The sequence below is a fragment of the Mus caroli genome, chromosome 9, assembly GCF_900094665.2.
Source record: "Mus caroli chromosome 9, CAROLI_EIJ_v1.1, whole genome shotgun sequence".
Classification (NCBI taxonomy): domain Eukaryota; kingdom Metazoa; phylum Chordata; class Mammalia; order Rodentia; family Muridae; genus Mus; species Mus caroli.
The window spans coordinates 89,140,241-89,147,367 of NC_034578.1; positions in this window are offsets into that span (position 1 = coordinate 89,140,241).

Consider the following 7,127-nt stretch of genomic DNA (forward strand, 5'->3'; position numbering starts at 1 on the left):
AGAGAGAGAATATCCAGAGGCATCTGGAGTGGTATAGAACAGAGAAAGAGAGAGAAAGAAGTAGACTGAATTTGGCCAGCAGACAGATCATTCCATGGCTATCTCCAAGAGAAGAGAGAATAGCAGGAACATAGGGATAGAGAATAGAAAATGTATAGTGAGGATAGAATAGAGAACAGAGAATAGTGAAAATGGCCAGGTAATAAGGATGACTAGCTTGGGAGAAGGGACAAAAGACTGTGATAGGCACTTTGAAATGCATAGCAAGTTTTTGTGAGTGGGGACTAAGGGATCCTGGAGGCTAGGAGTGAATGTTAATATGCTGATAGGCACCACAGATATATGTTAATAGGGGACATATGTTCCAGTTGCAGAGGTAAGTGAAATGACTCTCCTTTTGGCAGATAGGAATTCCCTTCATACATCTCAGAGTATGCTGGCTCTTATCTGAATGCCAGAAATCCTCATATAGTCAAGGTTGAGCTCATTTCTGGATATTTGCACTACCTTTTATGTTTAAGGGATAAGATTTCCTTTGGAAATGGCAGTGAGAAGAACGACCATGAATACAGGTGGCATCATTTCCTGAGATGGGCCTCTAGACTATATAAAGAAGAATGCCATAGGAGCATGACCATGCATTACTCTCTGTTTCCCTACTGCAGATGGAAGATAAACAGGATTCTCAAGCTCCCGCTTGTCATAGCCTTTATTCCATGGTGGTCCATAACCTCAAACTGTTAGCCAAAATAAATTGTTCCTTGTATTAGTTAGATATGTTTTCATAGAAATGAAAAAAGGTAAATAATACATAAAATTGATACCAGTGAGTGGGACAGTTTCTATGATAACCTGACTATGATGGTTCTTTGTGATTGATTTGAAGGAGAAATGTGGTTTATTTGTAGTTGTGGCTTATAAAAGCCTTACTTGTGCAAGTAAGCCTTAATAGGCCATTCTGATCATAGCTTGGAAGACAAAAATGTTTGGTGAAATGTGGATAGTTGGGTCCCAATACATGAGATTTTAGTTAGTGTCCTTACAACTTGAGTGAGCAAGTTGAAATAAAAAGGAGCACACTAATGGTTTGGTAGAGAAATGTTCAAGGCAGTACAGAATTCACACTGTGCCATTGTAACGACTCTCATGAAGATCTACCGTAAGCGAGCAAAGAGTGAAACATAAATATGAGGAAAATGTGAAATTTGGCAAGAAAACGTATGTGAGAAAGATTAGAGTTATGAGCAAGGCATATTGCAAGGCAGTTTGTAGTTGTTTAAAGACATTAACACTGTTAAAGTGAAACCTGGTGCGTGNAATGATATAAAGGGCAGGGGTCCTTGAAGGCAAGGCTTTACCATAGAAGGCCCTAGCTTGTGAAAAGGCCCATGTATTTGAAAGTGATAATNCCACTGGGATGATTTTTTTTCTGCTCAAAGCCAACGCTTAGTGAAGTGATTTCCCAGAGTCAGCCTGGAAAGCACACAAAGACCAATGCAATATAGCCTAAGGTGGCTAAGTTACTACATTTGGAGTAGCAGGAAAGCATCAGAGCATCATCCATATGGAACGGCCTGGTTTTGAAGACATAAAATATACATGATTGAGCGTGTCACAGTCGTGTTCCATAGCCTCAGAGAACTTTCTGAGGCCAGGCAATGGTGTTGGAATCCATGCCAGGAGACCTGAGAAACCGCAGTGTAAATCTGCAGCGATGAAGTCTAAGTATTAATAGATACCACAGGCTGTTGGAGATACCTGGGCCTTTAAATATTGACCAAAAAAAAGAAAAGTTGCAGGCTTGAAAGTGATGCAACCTCACAGGAAGCTTCTTTCTTGTGTATTTCAGAAAGCAGGGAGGTCTTGGTGGGCTCCCTATGATAATTGGAATCAAATCATTTGTCAGGAGCACCAGATGCTGAAAATTATGGTTCATGAATGGCTTTTGCTCTACTGCGTTTTATGTCTTCTTTGTTCTGGCTATTCCTTACTCAGTCATTCTAGGTCCAAAGGGATCACCCATTCCCCAAAAGGTAGCCCCAAAATGACAACTCCAAGCTGGATTACAGAGGGAGCAGAATCCCTCAGGAGCCTGTGAAACAGGTTTCTGTCAACCAGGAAGGGCCACTTTCCTATTGACTATTGATATGGACCCGTGATGCATATCAAAGCTCATGCTAACATTCAGGCTTCTCAGGTCCCTATTGATGCTACTGTGCCCACAAACTTGCACCTCTGCTGTCCTAAACTTCCTGTCTTTTCCAGTTCCTACGGTTTCTTTCCCCTTCGCTGTAGTTACTGGTTTTTCTTTATGACCCTATAAGGTTATTTTGGTGTTGTAGCTCCTAAGACAGATAAGATAGTCCTGGCCCTTGCCAATATTCCCCTCTCCTCTCTGCCCAGTTAGGTGGGAATGGCTGCTTTGGACTTTCCCCAAAGTCTTCTGACTATTCTCTCTCATATCTATAAATAAAATCTCTTTTCTCCTACTCAAGAATAGGTCATTTTGGCAGCTTAATGCCTTGCTTATATTACTACTCCTGTTTTGAAGCTAGAATGCTTATTCTATGCTATTGTGTATTGGAACTTTGTAACATGTTTTTTTTTTAATTTTATGAAAATTAATAGTTAAATGATTGTTTTAAGTCTTAGATAGAACTTAGACTATGTACTTTAAAAGCTTGATGAATTTGCTAAAGACTATTAATGAACATTTTTGAAGCTGGACTAAATATATTTTGACTTATGAGAAGACCATGAGCCCTTGAGAGAAAATAGAACATTATAATTTAAATTAACATAGTTGGGTACGAACTTGACAAGGTAGCAGTGATGCTGAATTCCAAGTTCTACTTGATGTGATTTAGGATCGTCATGGAAATAAATCTCTAGACATTCCTTTGAGGGGTTTTCTAGACCAATTTAACAAAGGTGGAAAGACCCACCAATATGGGTAACAGCATTCTGTGAACTGTGATATATTGCTAAATAGAAATAAGAAATGGGCCGGGCGGTGGTGACGCATGGCTTTAATCCCAGCACTTGGGAGGCAGAGGCAGGCAGATTTCTGAGTTCAAGGCCAGCCTGGTCTACAAAGTGAGTTCCAGGACATCCATGGCTATACAGAGAAACCCTGTTAAAACAACAACAACAACAAAAAAAAAACAAAAACAAAAAAAAACACAAAAGAAAGAAATAAGAAATGGTATTGAACAATAACCTTCATTCTCTTCTACTTTCCAATAGATTTTACCTTGTAACCAGCAGCATCATACTCCTGTGATCACAACTTCCTTGTCTAGATGGACTTCCCCTGGAACTAAAGCCCAAAGCATCTATTTCTTCCTTAAATTCCTTTATCTGGGTATCTTACTGCAGCAATTAGGATTTCAGACAAGTAAACTGGCTGTGAACCTATGAAGCACATCTTTATGTGCTAACAATCTAGTTAGGTTGTGTAATGTCTGTTTAGGAATATATTGGTATACTTCCAAGAGTTTGGAAAGTAAAATCGCAGACTCTTTCTAAATCTTATACAGTTTTTGAGCTATCCATTTTAATGTTTCTCTTCTGCAGATGGGCAAATTTAGAAATGTCTTTATTGCTTATAAAAATCGAATTACTTATTGGAGAGAATATGTTACTGGATGTTTTTGCAATGTTATTTTTAGGGAAACAGACACTGAGATATCTTAACATGTGAATAATTTTAGCATACAGAAATATCTTGCCATAACAAAAAGATTTAAAAAGGAAACTTGAATTTTTTTTCCTGTTATATAACGTTAACACATCAGTAACCATCTCTTGTGGAACTCTGTCCTTACAGCATGATCTGGCCATTGCTCTCTTGAAATCAGAGCACAGGAGGCCCTCACAAAATTAGGCTGATCATAGTAGAACAAGAACTCATGAATATCAGTATACTGAATGAAAGAGACTCTCTCTCCTTGAAGCTATATAGACAGTTAAAGGTTGTGGTGTCAGGGGGGAAGAGTGAAGGTAACAATTACCAAATTTTTCCAGGGCAACCTGGGTCCATTTCCGTCTTACAAGAAATGATACTAGGTGAGAAGATTGTTCATGTAGTCTAGGGCATTTAACAGGCTGTGTTTTAGCCACAGCATCACACCTCACGCAAACCCAGCTTATGCAGCAGGCATGACAGATGCTGCAGGCACAAGCAGGATAAGTAAGTAGATCTGGCCCTTCAAGCTTGTTGAAGAAGGGAAGGTATCTGGTAACTGTACAACATGTACCTGGATGAGGAAGCAGAATGACTCATGGAAAATTACTGTGGATTGTGGAGGGCTAACAAAGGTAGTTTCTCCATCAAAACCACTGTACTGATCACTGATCATTGATTCTTTAAGGAAACAATTAATACAAGTGATGACATTTTTCATGCTGTATTGGATCTTGCTAACATCTTTATTTACCTACTAACTCCTAAGATCACCTAGACCTTGGTTGCAATAACTGATGGTGTGNTTTCAGAGATCCCCAGTCTCNGTATGGTGGTTTATTTTATAGATCTTGTGATGCTCTTAGTGGTTTTGTTGTTGTTGTTTTTGTTAATTTTAGATTTAGGAAAGCATCTAAAGTATGTGCAATCAAACCTAATGAAGAAAGATGATAAATTAGTTCACATGGGGTGTGTGAAAGTCTCATAGGGAGTAGCACTACTAGGAGGTATGGCCTTGTTAGAGTAGGTGTGGCCTTTTTGCAAGAAGTGTTTCCCTGAGGGTGAGCTTTAAATTCTCAGATGCTTAAGCCAGATCCAATGTAGCACTCTCTGCATCTGCCTATCTGGTTTTAGAACTCTCAGTTACCTCTCTAACAGTATGTCTGCCTTCTTGCCATCATGCTTCCCACTATGTTTATGATGGACTAAACCTCTGAATTATAAACTAGCCACAATTAAATGTCTTCATTTATAAGAGTTTCTGTGGCTATGGTATCTCTTCCCAGCAATAGAAACCCTAACTAAGACATGGTATAAGAGGCAAACATAATTGTGAAATTTTGGAAGATTTTCATTGGGTTTGGCCCAAATGGCATTCAATAAGATGAATAAGATGAACCCTACCACAATCTGTATCTGTAATCATTAAAACAATGATTAAAAAATCATGTGCAATTATACTTTGCAAGGGAAAGAAAAGGTATANCCTTGACCATAAAACCCAGTGCCAGGGTTGAACCACCTTCATACTGGTCATGTATACCCCTGGCACTCCCAAAACAGCTCAGACTTTTGCTACTGCTCTTAGGTCTCCACCAGAGCTAGATAGAAAGACACTGTTGTTAAAGATATCTCATAATTTCCTTTCAGAACATTGAAAAAAATGAATTTAGACTAAATTGCATATTTCTTCTCTAGTGGATGGTTTCCTTAGTGTCAGTAGCTACTTTGAAGACGTCTTTAGGAGAACTGCCTTCAAAGTTCTTATTTCTACTTAGCTGCTGACTTTGCATACCACATTATCAATGTGCCAGGCAAAGTACATCTATTACTTCAGCAATGACACAACTATACAGGATGTAAACAACTACTTTTCAACTGGANTTGAGTTCTATTTCAAAGGAAAGAGTTTATGTCTGGTAACTTTAGAATAATCAATAGCCTGAGGGTTTGGAAGTCATAGATCCATGGGAAAACTGCAATTATATTCTTGTCTTACTGAATATATAAGATTTTATTATCAAATTATCTTCAAAACATCTATAAGTACATTCAGATTTAAATATCATTTTTCCTGTGACCTTGATTAGGAAAGCTTCACTTTGCATTTAGTGGTGATTATCTTGATTACTCAGAACTAGCCAAAGTACTGAGGCTTAATGAGTGTTGCTGTAACATGGTTGACCCATCCAGCAGGTCCAGTTATTCATGGGTCTCGAGGGGACTCNTCCTGAAACCAAATGGGGGATGAGAGAGAAACGGAGACCAAGCACAGAAATGACACAGAGCTAAATCTGAATCTTGTCAAGGTCTCGTTGTATTCAGCAAAACTTGTAGTTTTTATACAAAAAGATCAAAGGGGAAATAATCCTTATGCAGAAGAGCAGGGGAGGGGGCAGTGGTAATTTTCCTTGGTGACTACAAGGGGAGGTGTGATATATAAAGGTACATCTTGTGGTTATGACATCTGCTGTTTGTGTCAGTCATGTNTGGATTCATCTTGTGGTAATTGTTGGTGACCTTCATCTGGACTTAGTGAGCTTGGGGAGGGGGTCCAACTGGAACAGTCTGTTGGTGACCTTTGTCTGGACTTAGTCAGCTTGGAGAGGAGGTCCAGCTTTATGTCTTAAGACTTGGTGGTCATCTTTTAAACTTGGATTATTATAAAGAATTTAGTTTTGGCTCCCAACACATGTTATTTCAGGGTTCCTAAATAATACATTTGTTTTACTACTTCCATGTCTCAGGGATGTCACAGAAGGAGATGAATGAAGATAAGAACTGGAAGAAGAGAGGGGTATTTCTGAATTTGTCCTATGGGCATTACATAGCCATTACCATCCTGAGTAGCCATAAAATAGCCATAATTATCTTCATGAAACTGTCAGCAGACAAATCCCATTAATGTTCCATAATGGAGGAAGACAGGAACTCATGAACTGAGACACTAGATGCAGGAGACCTCTTCTGTCTCAAAAGCTAATAAGTTGTTGTCAGTTGCTAGATGTAATTTTCTTTAGTGGTATAGATTCCCATGCGTTGTAAGGAAACTTAACCCTTCTTCTGAAAGGAACCTCAACAAAATATTAGTTCACTAAACTAGATTTGATGAAATAATCCTTTGGTTTGATGATATTGCCCCATTTGAGGTAAATAGACTTCTTGGGAAATACCTAGAAGAGCAACAAATTTTCTTCACTACTGTGTGGAACACAATGAAANCTGACTGTCCAAAATTATCCACATCATAATCTCTGAAGCTGCCATATGAGGCCTTATGGGAAAATCTTTTTGCATAGATTAACTTTCTGGAGATGGGAGGCAGGGGATGATCCTGTGTGAATCAGCCAGGTCCTCCATGTCATCATTTTCTCTTCTTTCAAGAGAGAGGAAATGGAGATTTTTATACAATCATTCACACACACACACACACACACACACA